The 18,809-nt window shown below is 38.6% G+C and overlaps 1 protein-coding gene across 1 annotated transcript in view; it reads left to right on the forward strand.

Annotated features, from left to right (window-relative positions):
• Positions 1 to 18,809, forward strand: part of gpc3 (glypican 3) — a 149,780-nt gene that overhangs the window by 13,720 nt on the left and 117,251 nt on the right. The window lies entirely within an intron of this gene.

An 18,809-nucleotide genomic window follows, 5' to 3' on the forward strand; every position in this document is an offset into this window, starting at 1 on the left:
GTGAAATAAACCAATCAGAGCGTCATCTCACATTCCCTTTAAGAGCAGATGCGCTTTTTCCATAGCGGATTGCTATTGTAACGGCGGATTTGCCAGGCGCGCGCCAGCAGCGGTTCACAGCCAAGGAGACCAACGCTCTCGTCACGGCCGTAAAAGAGAGAAGTTACATTGAAATGGAGAAACCCACCCAAATTAACTTCGGTTAATTTGGGTAAATGTGTAAGCTAGATGTATGCTTTTATAATAAATTGTTTATCTATCTATCTATCTATCTATCTATCTATCTATCTATCTATCTATCTATCTATCTATCTATCTATCTATCTATCTATCTATCTATCGTAATAATGTATTGTTAGGGGTTAACAGTTTAGGACCCATGGACCAGATGTTTGAAAGAAGACCCGGAGTCAGAATTATTAAAAAATAGAAGAAAAGTTTTACTGAAAATAGTTTGCAGTTTCATCAGCAGAAGTTCAGCTTCAAGACTCACACAGGAGTTCATAGGCCGCCCCGCTTACAGTTACAAAGATCACAGCAGTTATACCATTTCCAAGGTCTAAGCTACGTCATTGCTTACAGGTTGAATAATTCTCATTGGCTAAGAAATAGATAAACATAGTAATTTTCCACACATATACAGATAGACTGAAGCATATCTCCATAGATTATGCAGCTGACACTCAGACCCTGAAGTCAGGCACGTCGTGACCTTCCAGGTCGCAGATTTGGGTTGCTGGGTGCCATCATGTCTCGAACAACAACTCAGTCAATCTCCAACAATGCCAGTGGTTCCTTAACCTGTAAGCAAGAAGACTAACACACACACCGACACACAGCTTTTCCAAGGTTGGATTTGGCCAGGCTCTAACTATAAACAGGAGTCTCGTCTCAAAACATCAAGATAACAATGACCCCTTTATGTTTTAACACGTTGAAGACCTTTCTCAAACACAAAACATGTCCCTATTTCATTTCTGGAAGCCGGGCTAAATAAGCAAGCTACATTCAGATATCAAATACTGACATTAAAGAATACATGAAAAGAACATTTCAGTAATAACACTGGTAACTTCTATAACAAAGTAAAATCTCCAGAGAAGTCATTCAATTCATTTGATATTTAGAAGGGAAAAGATTGACTAATACCTTGATTATAATCACTCATTACATATACATTGAAGCAGCAGTGGATTCCAATCCACCCCCTTCAGTATGATTTGCAAAAATGAAAACTGCTGCTTCTGTGTAGATGAGAGAATCAAAGTGCGCGTTGTGCACACGCTACATTGATTATGGCCAAGCATGCGCCCTTAAAATAGCCTATGAATAACATGCGCAACGCGCCACTGACTTTAAACTATTTTTTCCTGGTTAGTGGCGCAATTGTTTTCTAAACCTGCAAAATAGCAAGAAGGAACGTTTGCGCCGGAACACGCCTCCTCTTTGCGCTGAACCGCCCCCGGGAGCGCAAGTGTATTTCTTAGTTAACCGACGTGCTTCTGTGGAGGGAAAAGTCCGCTTTGCGCGGGTGCAAAATAGGAATGATACATGCGTCGGTGTACAAAGTCACTTGCGCTGGGTGCAAGATAGGGCCCTAGGACTGATTCCTGAAACTTCATGGAATTCCTGCTTGCAAAGTTATTTTTGCATAGATTGTCGCAGTGAGTTATGAACAATTTAGTTCTGCTTATGTTTCATGAATGAGAGCATGTGTAAAGGTGTGATCACATTAGTGTAAAAGTTAAAGGACAAGTTCGGTATTTTACACTTAAAGCCCTGTTTACAGATCGTATCTGATGAAATAGAACGGTTAAGATTAAAATTTGGACACATGCTGTTGTCCCGAGAATTTTAGGTTTATTTCGCTCCCCCCCCCCCACCCCCCCCCACCCCCCCACCCCCACAATGGTTGTCTATATGCACTGGAAGATTCCGTCCTAAAAACACATTAAACTTTCGTTTACAAAGACGTGAAACTCACCGAGTGGTCAGGGGTGTTCACTGATATGTTCACTCAAAAATCGCTGAAAAAGATGCATTCCAACAGGTTTTATCGTAGTTTTTGTCCAACTCCATTGACTTGTATAGGACGCGCTGTGAGACCGCAGCACCTTTACGGTATTACTCCGCCGCTTCTTCTTCTGCTTCTTCTGTGTATTCAATGAAATGCCCGTGGTTTGCTTGCAATTGGCAAAGGTGCATTATCGCCACCAACTGGGCAGGAGTGTCTATTATTCAAGCTCTCAACGGAAGAATCACGGGTGTGACGCGTTTGGCAAAATAGGTCCACAAAAGCGAAATAAACCTAAAATTCTCGGGACAGGAGCATGTGTCCAAATTTTAATCTTAACCGTTCTATTTCATCAGATACGATCTGTAAACAGGGCTTTAAGTGTAAAATACCGAACTTGTCCTTTAATCAATGTCTATTTTCAATATTTATGAAACAATTCTCACACACAAGTCACTGTCAAAGCAAGCAGCTTTGTGTTGGTCTACATAGTGAATTTGCATGACTGACTTTAACCTGTTGCAAAATTTACATGGGAAATCTTTCTCCGCCCTCACGTGAAATTCACAATTGCATGTGTTCATATTGAAATGACTGGATTTTTCATTCACAAAAAAGGTGTCGAACAGCAGTTAATGTGACGGCACCTTGAGATGGCCATGTGGTTTTGCTGTGTTACACGCTAGTGTATGATATGAGATCTTGAGTTACGTGCGAGGGAGTTTGGTCTTTTATGTCAGATTGGCAAGGATAAAGAAATTAAGAAATAATAAGTTGTGACTGGTTTTATAATAAGAGGACATTAGGTGACAATGAATTGTTTGTTGCACTTTTTTGGTTCCATGTTAAAAAGGCATCATAGGAGCAATTCGGACACTTGCAGAAATCTATTGGAGGCTCATTGCAAAGGCAACTGATCGCCTGTTGTGAGCATGTGATACTAAGCAGACCAGAGGCATGTTGCATGAAACTAGTTGAACAAACTCTGAGTTTCAGAGTATGTTTAGAGTTGAAAAAACCATACAAATCCAACCTGGTTTAGATCAGATTCAGCGGGATCGATATAAGTCAAGTCAAGTCAAGTATATTTGTATAGCGCTTTTCACAATGCAGATTGTATCAAAGCAGCTTCACAGTATTAAATTAAAATAATACAACAAAGTTTGTTTCAAGAGGAATTTATTGATTGATAAATCCCCAAAATATCCCCAAAGATAAAAGATCTGTGTCAACTCAGAGTTTGATCCAGAGTTCATGATCAACTCTGAAGCACCTGCACCTGTAAGTGTGTCATCACGAGAGAGTTCACTTCTTTGTTGAAGATGAAGAGATTGTTATGAAAAATATAATGATTTTAATCACATTTACAAGGCTTACATAAACACTGCTGCTAAAGTGGGAGTTTGGGGATGCAGCTGAAAGAAAATATCTGACTATATCAATGCATGTGTATCAAGTGAATTTCATTATTTATTTATTTTTTCACAAAGAGCTCAAAAGAAAACACGTGAGCTTAATCTGTTTTAAAGCATTATATATTAAAGGTTGAATTTAAATATTTAGAAAGATCTAAGTAAATAATACAATAGATATTGTTCAGAAACCATATCTACATAATAGAAGAAACACGTTACCCACCCGAACACAGAGACCTCAATATTTGGTACAGAATACACAATGAACATTCAGTGGATCGTTTTTGAGTATGAACGTGCCATTTTGAGGAGAAAATTAACTCCAGATGTAGCAAGTCACTAACCTAAAAACAAAAGCAATGATAAAACAGTGTAAATACAGCTGGAAAACTGCGAAAAATCAACCTTATCAATTATTGGAACACCAGTATCAGGAAAGTTAAGTAGTTTTAACTTAATTTTTATAACGTTAATTTTTACGAGCTTGAATTGAGTACTAATATATAATTAACTTTGCTTTTTTTAATTCATGCCTGAACTAACCTTTTCATTTAGAAATGACATTATTTTTTTCTGTATAGTATTTCACCACAGAACCATTTTTATCAGTGTCTAATATATATTAGTAATTTCACAATACAACAGTTTTGTATTTTTGGTCAAATAAATGCAGGCTTGGTGAGTGTAGGAGACTTAAAAAACGTTCCTGACCCCAAACTTTTAAAAGTATACATTAGATAGTCTCTAGTTTGTTATAAAAGTACTTTCAAACCTTTCTTTAATTTCAAAGTTGCTTCTCCAACACTGACTTGAAATGTACAGCCAATTACAAATGGAAAGTAGCATATGTGTTGATTGATAAATGGATCGTCCTGATTGGTCAGTTTAATGAATCATGTAATTTGGCATGAGTGGGTCACCCCCACTAATTGCGTTGCACTAACTATGTTAGCATGGTGGATTTGGCTAGGTCCTGTCTGTTCAGGGAGGTGGTTCAATGCTAATTGCTTCAGCATTAGACCTGAGAGAAATACCCAAACACCCCTCAGTATTTCTGAAATGTTCTCTTGTCTCGTCGTGTTTTTCCCTTGCACGCTCTCGCAGGGAATTGCGAGCGGGCCTTGTTTGCAATCTTCTGTGCTGCTCTTCCCATTGCTTTTGATTCTTTTGTACTTTTCAAGGCTGACACAGATCAAAGGGCTCTGCTCTCCACTCCAGCATCCTCCATCCCTTCCCTTCACTCGACTCCCATCAGCCCCTGCTGCCCCTCCCCACGCTAGCCTGGCTTTCTCACAAACCGCAAGCAGCGCCAAAGAATCGGCTCTTTGAAGTCAACTTTGCCAAACAGTCATAAAAGTTAAGAGGCTCTGTCACAGGGACTTTTTCAGGGCATTCAGTGATGAGCACTGCGCGCCAGTTTTTCAGGTCCCCTGATCGGTCTCATATCGCAGTTAGTCACAGTGTGTCTGTTTTGATTCACGTCAATGGCTCGGTTAAATGCCTCTAAAATCTTAAACGGAATCAGCCTATGGGTGATAAAAGAGGATTTTTAAGACTTCACTTTGTGATGCACTCTGTCCTACAAACCAGAGGTGTAAAAACAGTCTGAAAAATGGGGTGGACACCATATAAGGACTTTCCATTAGACACCTTCCTTCATCAGATGATGCAGTGAACCACATTGTGTGAATGTTTATAAGTCATCATGAAATCAAAACTGTCAATTCTTGTTATCCATGCACATCATTATTATAATTTTTTTAAATATAAGTGTTCTTGTAATTTTTAATCAGAATCACTTACCCTCCCACTTGCGGCAACATCTCTTCTCTGATGTATTTTTGTGAGGGCGGAACAACCTGTCACTCATAGCAATAGCAAACCGCAACCATCAATTCCCAATGGACAAAATCAAGTACTGCCCTACATTTTTTGTAGCCGTTTCTGTCAGATATATGTCACAATACACATACAGGGAAGAAAATACTGTCACAATTTCCGTTTCATGCCGAATTTAACATTATGAGTGACATTGAATGATATAGCAGACATTGTTCATTAAATGAAGTTAAGTAAGAAAGTTTATCTAGATCACGTTTGATGGAAACACAATATTTCTGCCAGCTGTTGAACTGAACTGGCGATTAATTAAACGCTGGAGGGAATAATTTAGAGCTAAAGATGGATGCCAAACCCTAGTGGAAACCCAAGTAAGGTGGTTTGGTCTCACATGTCAATCAGATTGACAGACAATTTTAATTCCTGTTAGCGGGATGAAGCGAGATCAGCGAGATCTGCAGTGCCACACGAAGCCGCTTTTAGCCGCATTGGGAAGGTACACAGCATGTAAATGACACCAGCTCTGTTTTATTGGAATTTGTTTTATTTTATTTTTTACAGGTAATCCCCGTTTCAAAGACTGTAATATAAAAAGAGAGTCATGCTTAATTTATCCATTTTCTCATCCACCCTTGAAAGACATGCTTTAGGTATTGATGTGTGTGAGCACAGAGAGCCAGAATGAGTTCTGGGTGAGAGTGTCTGCTGCATAACAAATTATTCCCAAAATAGGATAAAAGTCAACTTTATTTGTAATGCCTTTTCAAGCCAATAACAGCATTCCATGAATCTACAAAGAACATAGAAGAGTAAATTAGCTTAATGCTTTTTTTTGCAATCTGTGTATATTGCTTTAGGACATGGCTAGTAAAAGAGAGATATGGAAAACACATTGCAAATGTTTGTTTACTGCTTGAAATATCAGCCTCAAAAATGTTTGGATCTGTGGTCTTCAACCATGGCAGCACTGCAGGGGATCTGCAAATTAGAAAGAAAATGTGTGTTAAATAAAAATACAATAACCAAAGATAGTTGAGCAAAGTTCAGCTGAATATTTCATTGCCCTTTCCACATTATATAGCACTCTGTACTCTACCGTTTAAAAGTCTGGGTTTATTTAGATAAATTAGGCCTAATACTTTTATTTAGCAAGGACGCATTAAATTGATGAAAAGCGATAGACGTTTATAATGTTACAAAAGATATCTATTACTGATAATTGTTGTTCTGAACTTTCTATTCGTCAAGGAATCTGATGCTATGAGTAATGATGCTGAAAATTTAACTTTGCCAGTTATTTTAAATTGTAAAAAATGATGTTTCAAATAAATCTATTAAATCCAGCCTTGATGAGCATAAGAGACTTCTTTACCATTCAAAAGTTTTTTTTTTTTTTTTTTGTGCAGTTTGGAGAAGGATAGCCACTCACACACACTTTCTGATGGCTCTAGACAAAGCAGATGTTACTAGCTCTCTAGTATTCAATCAGATCTTTAGAGGAGGAGTATAAGTACTTTAGACTCACAGTAGAGAATTAAGACCACATTTAGCTCAGACTACATAGACGGTATGCTAATTTCATGCCTAAAGTTCAGGCTTATGGTTAAGCAAGTCATATTTAGTCAAGCATTACATCATCCCTCATTATCCCTCAAATAGATGTCTGGTTGATATAGACATTGTGCCAGTCTGTGTGTTGTTTGGTCCCAAGCAGAAATTTAAAAAACAGTCTCCCACAATTCAGTTCTGCTATACCTCAATGAGCCACTTTATCCACTGCGGCAACAAGTAATCAAAGGTTATTTCAGTCGACACTGCATGTCCAATTGTCATCCCAACCTTGTTAGTGCTGCTCGATCTTAAGTGCTTTAGGCGTCTGGTCTTAGTTTCAATCTTTTTTTTCCATCCCACTTTTTCCCGGCATACTCCTCTCTAATGCTACCCGCTCCGCTCTCTCTCCGGAGTCATTTAGCTTTTTGTCGAAGTTTCACCATAACCCAATAAAGGCCTGGCTGACGGAGAGCTGGATCGGCCATGAAAGCCATCTGAAGTTGTTTACTCTCCGCCTAGGGTGAATTTAATAACTTAATGATGGTTAGAAACGTCTGTGCCATCTCGCAAACAAGCCCTTTGTGCCTCGTTTGCCTGATGAGTGAAAATATACTTGCCATCACTGCATCTTTCTCTAACAATTATAATTAGTTTTCTCAGACAGGCTCTGTGGATATTTATGGGCTGGTGTCGTAGGGGCACACAGGCTCATCGAGGTCTTTGGTGCTCGATTGAATATGCAGAGTCTAGTGGAGACTGATCCAGCCTGGTGTAATCATCAAAGTGATCTCTCTTCTCAGACTCTCTGCAGTGGTAAAGAGACCAAAAGCTCAGAGGGTGAAGAACAGCTTAGAGAGTGACTATCTCTGAAGAGAGACTCCGTATAGAGACTCAGACTGCAGGGCCAGCAGAGAGACACACACTTCAGTAGAGTTTGCTTAGGATGAGCTTTAACTACAGTACAGTCAGTGAAGCTCTTAGGTGCCTTATGGTATCAGTTATCTATTGCTTTCTAACTTAAGCACTGCTCTGTAACTGCCCAAGAGCTCTGAGGTGTTAAAATAAAGTGTTTCCCTTTAGCAGGAATAGTGAATTGAAAGTAAAGGGCATTATTTTCTCATGTAGAGATTTATATGCTCAAACGGAAAAATGGAAAGTATTACAAGTGATTGACTATTCAACAATATAGATTATTCTATATTGGTCTCATATTATAAATTGCAATTATATATTTTTTATTATTTTGTTATATTTTTATAGTTATATAAATTTTTGTAATATAGTTATTATTTGTTCAGATTTGTTTCAATAAAATAAAATAAAATATTTTTTATTATTTTATTACATGTTTCAACTATTTATTTTCTTTTAAATATTTTGTTGTTGTTGCTATATTTAGTATTTGGTCAGCTTTTATATTTTCTTTTTTATTATTTTCTTTTATTATTTTCTTTTTTTATTCTTTGTTAGTTACAAAGTTACAAAAGTTACAATGTTGGTCAATGTTTCTTGCTCTAACTCTCTCTCTGTCCCTTAAACTACATAGACTGTTTTTGCTGCTGTACCTTTTCGACATGTAAATGACCTCTAGAATTGATCGGTATAGGTCATAAATGGTGTAAATCGGGGCGACCGAGTGTCTGACTAGTTAGCGGGTGTTGAAATGTAAATATGGGCGACCATATGTTAATGTGCTCATGGATGTGACATCGATTCCATGATGATTTCTGAACAACCCAGGATAGTTTCCTTTAAAAAGAACAAGTAAAATCCAGTTTTACATGATATTACCATTAAAGCAAATATGCATCATTGATCTAAATAAACAAGTATAAATGCATTTCATCACAAGTTCACCAAACATAATGACTCATCGTGCATAAATGTGCATCTAAACATTAACCATGATGACCGTGGTATTAAGGTCTAATTGTGGCTCATACATTTGCATGCATCTACATGAGTAAAGCTATGAGGTAGCAGTGCTCTCTTGATTATGACAGTAATTACATTGCGAGGTGGCAGACGGTTTGCCTGGTGTTTGTGAATGAGAGTGGTGCATTGGAGCAGGTGATTAGAGTCTGGCCCTGAATTAGCAGATGGTGAGGAGGAGAAAGGCCTCCTGAGTGTCAATGGGAGCTCAGGAGAGACACCGAGCTGAGGGGAAAATCAGCACCAAGGAGGAAGGGCATCACAGGGCAACAGCTCATCATATATTCCTTCATGCAGATTGTTTTTAATACCCGCCCACACGAGTGCGTCTGGCCCAGAAATCTCAAACATTGCAACCTTACACCCAAGTTCTTTTGTGCCCCAGTTCTGTCATAAGCACATGTAGCAAGTGTACTATTACAAATCCTTCTGCAACATGTTTAAAACCCCCATTTACACCTTCGGCTCCTCCCTGACCAGCTTATTCCTGTCTGTCACCCGCTCCGGGGGCTTAACGTTGCGGTTGCATCCCCTGAGGTATGAGTATTTTCCCCTGCTTTGGTTTCAAGCATGTGCTTTGTCCTGACAGAGTCGGGTTTGTGTGTTTCTAATCACCCTCCTGATGTTCGATTTGGACCGCACTTTTGGACCAGAATTCTGCGGCTGTCTCTTTGTTGATAGTGTGGCATCCAGTCTGCTCTGCATGGGGTCTATTTGCATTTTCATTGTGACTGTGGCTCGGGAAATCTTCAATAGCGGTTGCATTATCGCCCCAGAAAGAAAAGCGGACCACTCTCTGAGAGTTCAATTTAGTGAGAAGTGTGGTATTTCTTTTCAGTGTCTTGTGGTGTTGGAGACAGGCTTATTTCTTTACTTTGATGAAGATATGTTTTATTATGACTTATTATCACTATAGGAAGGCCCGTCGAGTAGCTGTGGAGCAGGAGAAAAGAAATAGGAAAAGTAGCGCATGACAAACAATGCGCTAAACGGACATGAATTATACATGGTGCAATTTCTCTCTTTCTTTCTTTGTTTCCCATTTGAGTTCTCACATAAACTCCACCACCCAGTCATAGATATGCACTACGGAGGGCATTAACGCCGGTTTCTTCCTCCGGCCTCATGACACTACATCAATGTGGCAGTAGGTTATATGGGATTTGTTTTTCCCACCTCGTATTCCCTCTGAGTCTCTGTTAAATGCTGAGTCTCATGGGCAGCGTTTGTGTACTCTCACCAACGCATGCTAATACTGGCCGGTCTAATGCGTTTTCCCTGCACACTTCGCCGAATGATGAATGTGTGTGCGTAGGGCATTTATATCTCTCTCTCACGATTCCTCAACTCAGCCCTATTCTTTTCTAATCATGCAAAACCACAAAGTCATTTTCAGCACCGTAAGGTGTAAGATTGCGCTCTGTTTGTCTCAGTGATATTGAGAGCGGGGAACATTTAGTAATTATGCTTAATGATCTCTCACAAATGTACAATCTGCCACCATAAATGTCACAGTTCAGTAGACTTCATGACGGACGGGTTATTTGAGAATGCGATTTAGAAGATGTGAAGAAACAGCGGATTATATTAAGGAGTAATCCGTCACTATTTTCTGCCATGTGCTGTCCTGTGCAGTGGCTGTTTACGCTATGCTAATGATCCAAATTCTTGCATGTCTCCCGTGCTGAGATATTTCATCATGGAAAACAAACAAACAAGAGCTGTATTTGGATCAAAGAGCTTTCTGAAATAGTACCATCAAAACCCCGTCAGCTGAGCACCACTTTCAACTCCCTACCATCTTTCCCGACAACAGCACTCCTTTACACCACACTCACTCTTTCACCACAGGAACATCTCGAACGGGCTCAGACACATTAAATTCACTTGGGTTTAGCATTCACAATACACCCAAGATGTTGAACAAAATGGTGGTGTCTGAAAAGCTGGTGCAGGTTTTTTCCCCTTCTTTAAGTGCAAAATATTTGGAAATTCAACTAAAATGAAGGTTTGGGAAACAAACATATCTAATTAAAATAATAAGCAAAACCTGTTTTTATCTTTGAAAATTGCTGACTGAAATCGACCTTACCTTTTATGCACATATTGTGTACAGCAACAAGTTAAATCATTTTTTTCCCTGTGTTTTAACAATGTAAGGCTCTAGAAAGGAACTGGATGTTATGTAAGATGTAGTATGTGTGATGCATGTAAATGTAGACAGTACCTGTATCCTAAAATTGTTTATGGTTCAATTTAGACTGCTAATTTATAGTTGTTTGACACTTTAATTATAGAATATACATACAAATAATATATAGTTATATAGAAATATAGAAATAAGAATTTCATTAAAATTTGCAGAATGATCACTAATCATATAAGAATGTGATTAGACTTAAAATTCAACAATTCATCTATCCTTAAATGTGAGGATAGATTTATGGCCAAATAGGCCCTTTTTATGTGCTTTCTTCTTTCAGGGTCTAAATTAACTAAATTAACTTAAATAAGAGTTAACAGTGTTTAAAAAACAAAACAAAAAAAACATTCATTAGAAATGTAATTGAGCAAAAGTACAAATATTCAGTTTCAGTAGAGTATCAATTCCCAAAAAAAAAAAAAAAAAAACGTTAGCAATGAAGTCCAAAAAAGAATTTTTTTATTTTTTATTTATCCTTGATGAGCTGTCTTTTTTAATGATTCCCCCCCCTGGCTTTTATGTCTTTCTTTTTTTCAATTGCTGCAACATTTGTGTGATGTCCTTGCAAAATTGGTAAAAATTCTAGAAGTTGGGTGTGAGATTGAAAAATGTCTATTGGCTTGAATGTCAATGAAGCGTTCAGTTCAAAGTCTGGTCACAGTCTCAACCTTTATAAGAGACTTGATGAGTTGAAAGCAAATCTGAAATTGCGGCGTAAACAAAACCAGCCGTTAAATACATAAATCATTGTCTCTTTCTGCAGCTGCTTTTTTATGCTGTCTCTCTTTAACCTCTTGTCCTTTTTGCATGTAGGAGGTTGTGTTTGTCATCTTAAACCTGCCCCCTTGAGGCTCCCGGAGTCCTACTAACGCCTGTGCATTCAAAGTCAAGGCTGATGTATTTTTCATTCAGTGCCCTGCATTATTGAGCAGCTTATGCAATACGTAACGTGTTGAACTCTGCCACGGCCATGTCAAAGACCTGAGAGTAGTGGAAGAGCTTGACTTATCTAACTCTCTCTAATTCGCTACATTTTCCATGTCTTCGTTTTTGGCTTCTTTTGCTCGACCCATGTGGGAGTGCAAGATCAGCAGGTCAGTCGTACCAAACATCACCTGCAGTTATAATGGCCATGCTTTTAAATGTGTTTATATTACAATTTAGTGTACCATTGCTTCAAACCATCCAGCAAGGTCAAAAAGCCACAGAAACAAGACTTCATGACTGGTAACTTTGGCAGATTTCCGTAAGTCTTTTAAGCCTGAAGTGTCAAATACTGGTAAAATACTTTCTCCTGTCTACGTGTATTATGTGGAGAAAATACATTTAAAACCATGTGTAAAAACTATGGCGCTATGAGAACATTTCAGATTTTTTTATTTTATTTATGAGCAATCGTCTTATTGGCACATGCTTGGCTGGTTTGGGACATGCCAGAAGAATATGATTTAAAATCTGCCATCTTTGTTCGTAACTTCTTAGTGCTCCAGCCAATCATGAATGTCATGTGACAACAGATGTGTTCGACTTCGGCAGTGTCTGGATTTAACCAATTGACGATACATGTTGCTGTCGGACACTTTCTGCTTCTCGTAGTAGAATGTACATTTTCCGCGTTCAAATTATGAATTTTACATGTAGTAACCACAAACTGTTCATTACAGGTTTGTTGTCATGATTCAGTCTGACCAGCTGTGTATGTTTGTGTTATGTTAATTTTATTCATATGTACGTGGTAATATTTGGCCAATTATTCATTTATGTAAAAAAAAAGAAGGTATTTTATATATTCAAATTAATTTTGTATGATTTTATATGTCTAGATATTTATTACATACACCATATACAGTAATACAAATAAATGTTAACAATATATGTTGATTTGCAATTTTTTTCCCCATCAAACGTCCATGTTAACCGGCCGAACCCTGACCCGTTGAAAACATCATTATTTTTTCAGTACCATTTCGTAGTGCTAGTGGCACAGAAATGAAACCCTTCAGCTTTAAAACAATGGTTGTTCCTATTTGTCTATGGCAGTGTAGGTGAATAATTCAAGATGGGAACATGTTGCGAGGATATGTCAGCCCAGCAGGAGAATGTGAAGCAGGGACGGGATGCCCTGGAGATTGGGGCAGCTGAAACAGGAGGGCAAGTGAGGGTCTCTCTGCTTGGATGGGCTGATGTGAGGAGAAATGTTTGGGTGGGGAAAGAGAACTGAGAGACTTGGAGAGATTCTCATCAATTCCCCCTCCAGCGTAGCGTAGCTCCCTGGGTGGAATTGTGGGGCTAAGTGGCATGATGAAGGAGGTTCTGCCACGCTCAATCACTCTCCCCTCCCACCCCTCTGTCCGACTGACAGCGCTGGCCACCCGTGCTGATAGATGGATCGCTGGAGGAGTGGAGGAGGAGGCATTTAATGCTCTCTCCATTCATTTACGAGCTTGAATGTTATTGCAGAGAAAAGCCGCATCGGTTGAAAAGCAATCCTCATTATCTGCTGAAAAGGCTTGGTTACTGCCCGGCCCGCTGATAGTTTGCATGCAAAGCGGGTGAGATGCTTCTGAAGACTGGATCAGTGTGTGCGTGCGGTGTGGCGGGCCGCAGACTGGGGGAAAGCACCGTGCCGGCAGTTAACTTGGACCTTGTTAGTATTGATTTTCCCCAGATTGAGCACCCATTCATTTATAATTCATTCTCCTCTCAAAACGATCAGACAGGGAGGGTTATGATGGATAGACAGGCAGGAGTTAGACAGGGCATTTTTATTAATAAAAAGGATCAGGGGCATTAGGAAATACATTCAGTGGGGTCTAAAAGTCTGAGGCCATACTGGAAATCTGGGATGTAGAATCGAACTTAAACATGGAAATAAGTTTTAGGGTTTTTTAAAATTTAAATAAAAGCAACATTATGACAATAAGGAATATTTAAGGTTATGTGGTATTTTTAAAATCAAGTGTGCGACTGTGTCAAGTTAGTGACATTGACAGTCAGGAATTCTTCATTGAATTCCAGAGAACATGACAGGGTTTCGTCATTCTTCATTCACTCGTCCTGATTTTATTCAAAACTCAAATGACTTTCTGTCTTCCACAGAACACAATATGATAAATTTAACTGAATGTTGCTGTTGTTTTGTTTAAACATGGAAATAATAGAATGTTTTAAGGTTTTAACAAAAAATAAAACAAAAGAAACATTATGACAAAATCAGAAATATTCAAGGTTATGTTTGGGACAGTGTCAAGTTAGTGACTTTGATCATGTGACCTCTTTGTACAGACACTCTTTGTACAGAACTTGTGGAGTTCATGCTGTTTAGTGCTGCTGTCATAAAAAAGAGAGAGAACCCTAATACGAAAGCCTGGCTCACTAGAAGAGTTTTTGGCCCGGTTTCACAGACAGGGCTTAGATTAAGCCAGGATTAGGCCTTAGTTCAATTAGGACATTTAAGTAGCTTTTATAAATGTGCCATAGAAAAGCATTACTGGTGTGCACCTTGAGACGAAACAATTGCACTATTTTAAGATATGTCAGTGCAAGTTGCTTTGAGTTAAAACAGCTCAAACATGCATTTTAGTCTGGGATAGCTTAAACCTTGTCTGTGAAACCGGGGGCTAAAATCCTACCCGATTATAAAATCTGGTTGCATCACACACATAAGGTGAATCTTCACAGATTTTCTTATCTCAGATCTCAAACATGCATTGCACATACTACAAGAAATTGTGGAAAATCATGGCACATCATAACAAAATGATCATGCCAGAGGGAGCACCACACATGGTCTCATGTGATCTCATGGGAAAGCGAAGATTGTGACAACTTAACTGTAACTATATTCTTTGTAGACACATTTCCTTTTTGCACGTTATACAAGCAGTCGTGTTGTTACCACACTTCTACGAGCCGTTCCTCCATCTCCGTTGTCCAACAGCAGCTTGTCATTTCAAAAGTTTTCTCATTCACTTCCGTCTCCATTAAGACATGTCCCTCATTGACTATTGTGAACTGACCAGTGGCGGAGCCAGGATTTTTTCATAGGGGTGGCCAGGCAAGGGCCAGCAACCAGTCTGGGGTGGCACAGAAATCTTAATTATTTTATCATAAAAAAATAATTTGAAATTGTATTGGACTGTTTTTGTGCCTACACAACTGAATAAAAGTTAATTTGTACTTAATTGTAATTGATATAGTAGTGAATTAGGAATCATGGAATACTGAGTGAATTTTTATTTTATTTTTTTATTACCCACCACCTCATATTAAAATGAATTAAATAGTAATAAAAGGGCACACACTATAGCTAAAGTTCAACTTGCTTAGTTAGCTTGGTTCTGGTTCTCAAAATATCCAATAGCTTGTTCTACATTGTTGCATCTTCATGGATGAGATAACATGCAGATAAATACTGTAGTCCAAAGATTATTCAACCTTCAATGCGTTTTATATAATCAATGAACTCTTCAACCAATTCTGAGTTTGTCAAAAAAAAGTTTAACTTTCTATATTAGTTGTCAAAATAAATAATTGCAACAGTTCTATCATACCTAAATTAAAAAGGAAAACAAAAGTTCTCTTTTGAATCCCCATGTGCAAGAATGTGAACAAGGCGGAAGTCAACAGCACATAATGTAAAATGTTATGTTTTTCATAATATAATGTTGCCAGAATGTAAAATTAGTTATTTTATGGATTTAAATTATCCATTTTAGTTTGTCCTTTACAAATTAACGCAAAATGAATGCCTATCGTCTAGTACAAATGCACAGTGCTCACATTTATTTGGACATTAAATATTACATATCAGTTTGTGCCTTATATTGTGATCTCACATAGCAGAATATTTTAATCCAGACACATGTGATGCATATATAACAAATACATGCATGCAGTTTTGACAGCTTTAATCGCCTTTTTGATTCTTACATGAGTTAATTGACGACAACTACGGCTACAGCACGCCGCATTTGCGCGTGATGTGCGCACCGCAAGCACAATACAACGGCTGTCAGCCAAAGTTAGTTAGTTTTACTGACATTTGGCCTGACAATATCTCATCTTACCGAAGATAGCCAACTGAATAAGGGCAACGCCCTTTTCTCAGCATCTGACAGAAGTGTCACAAGCTTTCACACACATCTTCTAAAATAAAAGTAGCATCAGAAAAAAAGAGAATTACGTTTGTTGTTGACTGCACACTATTCAACTTACTCAAAACGGTCTTGCAACCCACCAGTTGAGAAAGATTGACTCTATATTTACTATGTGCATATCACTGTCTGATGTTCTGCTGAAGCTCATTCGGCACTTGCACATTGCACATGAAGTTGAAGTGTGCGTCTGAAAAGTCTCACGTTTTTTGTAGTCTTAAAGGGATACTTTACCGTTTTTTCATATTAAACTATGTTATTCCCTTAACTAAGACGAGTTGATACATACCTCTACATACCTCTACTATTACTATCCATAAAATGGATAACTATTTTGTATGGCGGAATACCATAGCAAGTGCTTGTAAGCACTTCGACTTGGCGCAGTAATATCTTCACTCGTGGAAAAATCCTCTCACCGGCCCCCGCTCCCTCTAGTGAAGATATTACTGCGCCAAGTCGAAGTGCTTACAAGCACTTGCTATGGTATTCCGCCATACAAAATAGTTATCCATTTTACACGCTTAGAAAAGCGCAACGTTTTGTTTTGTGTCACCGTCCTAGGTCGAGTTACACTTCGCGAGTAACTGTATTTAAATAGGGAAAACGTGGAGGTGTTTGGTAGCTTCTCTGCTTGGCCCATATTAAATGAACTGGGCTAACAAAGTTTCGCCGCAAGACAGAGGGATTTAGTGCACGCACTGAGACGAGAGAGGTATGTATCAACTCGTCTTAGTTAAGGGAATAACATAGTTTAATATGAAAAAACGGTAAAGTATCCCTTTAAAGAGACGGTTCAGCGTTTTAAAAAACGCAATTTTTGTCAATAGAAAAAAGAGACAGAAACAGCAGTTATGAGAAGGGTGGCCTAAGGGGTGGCCAAGCTTAGACCAAGGGTGGTCACGGCCACCCCTGGCCACCCCCTAGCTCCGCCAGTGGAACTGACGTAAGCATAGCCATAATTATCCCCATTTAAAATCCAAAATTTCTATCATTTTTCATATTATCAGGGCAGCCCCAATGTGTCTGCGAGAAGATCGGGTTGTTTAAGATTCGATCTGTAAACGGCTCACATTACCAGATAATCTGTGCCGAACATCGTAACTGACCAAGGTCCTGGACAAGATTTTTTTCTAAGTTTGTCGGGAGGGGTAAATCAGGGATAAAATGGTCTAAAACTCCTGTAGTCTGAGCCCGTCTTAAGACATCCTGAAATTCATTTAGACCCTACTGTATGTAGCACAGTTTTTGCAGCAATATAGGTCTGCATCAGTTTAGAAAAAAGATTCACAGCGCATAGAAGAGAGGCAGCTTTCTCCTTTGGGTCATTTCTGCTGTAGTCTGTCACGGATAATTTTGTTGACAGGCATTAATGAGGAAGTAAGGCTCTGAACTGCGTAAGCATGTAACAGTCTCTGAAACACAAGGCCGTCAGTCTACACGCTCCAAATGGCATTTAAAGAGGAATGAAGGGCTCCTAGTTGAAACGTGGGCAGAAGTCAGTGATGGATAGTTGGTGTCAGGGTTAAAGGTGAGCTGCTGAGCATCGGATCCTCTGCTCTGGCCTGCTGAGGAAATTGTCCTGTATTAATAATTAAGTAACTCATATCAACTGTTTACTCATGCTGAACACACTGCTAGAATCCCCTGAAGAGCACACACACACAGTTTTTACTGTCCAGTTGATGTGTTTGCTCTGCTACACAGAACATGATTTTAGCTGATCTACACTCTACCATTTTGACCAATTCATTTATTTGTCGTTCATATATCCAGATATATCAAGATGAGAATTTTGAGTAAGCTTTCCCTAAGATCACATCATTACGTCTATGTGTCAAATCTTAGTTTTCAATTAAATGAAGGAAAATATGGTATGCTGTTGGTATGGTATTTGTTGTGTTGTCAGAACAAAAATCTTGTCCCTTACAGCAAAAATAAAAATAATAATTAATAATTCTGTCATCCTCAATTTGTTCAGAACCCAAATAACGTTTTGTCTTCCACAAAAACAAAAGGGGAAATTTAGCAGAATATTTCCGCTGCTGTTTTTGTGTGTGTGTGAGAAACAGATTGAAGTTGTTATTCACTGAAATTCTTATTCAAGACACTCTGCTACAGGTTTGACCAGTCATGATGGAATATGCTAAAGCACAAATGAGATTTCAGAAATAACAAAGAAGCGAAATTATCAGGGAATGAAAAAATGTTTGGTCTGTTCTCCACACAATGCTATCATAAGACTTGAAATACAGTCCACAAGTCAAATGCACTGCTTTTTATGGTGTTTTTTTATTTTTAAGTTTAACAGCTTGCTTGCTTGCTTTGTATGGGAGATGGTGGTGAACTATTCCTTCACATCTGTGGATGTGTTTGAATGTGTTGGGTTGGTTCCCGCAGGCCCTTATGTCTCTAACATCCATCTATTGCTGTATGGTGAGAAGTCAGAGGAAGGTCAGGAGTTCATGCAGTTTTAATTTCTGAACCTACTTTAAACTGGATTCTTTCCCTCCTGCTTCTTCTCTTTGTGTGAGTGTTTCTCACACTCATTTTAAATTCGTTCACGCTTTTCCTGTTATTTTTTTTCTTCCAATTGTGCTGTTCTATGTTATACACAATTTCTCTCTCTTTTGTAAGCTACAGCCATCACTAAATGTGAAGATGGAGCACTAGTCCACAACTAATGCACGCTTGCTCTC

This window comes from Leuciscus leuciscus, assembly GCF_965113295.1.
Source record: "Leuciscus leuciscus genome assembly, chromosome: 8".
Lineage (NCBI taxonomy): Eukaryota > Metazoa > Chordata > Actinopteri > Cypriniformes > Leuciscidae > Leuciscus > Leuciscus leuciscus.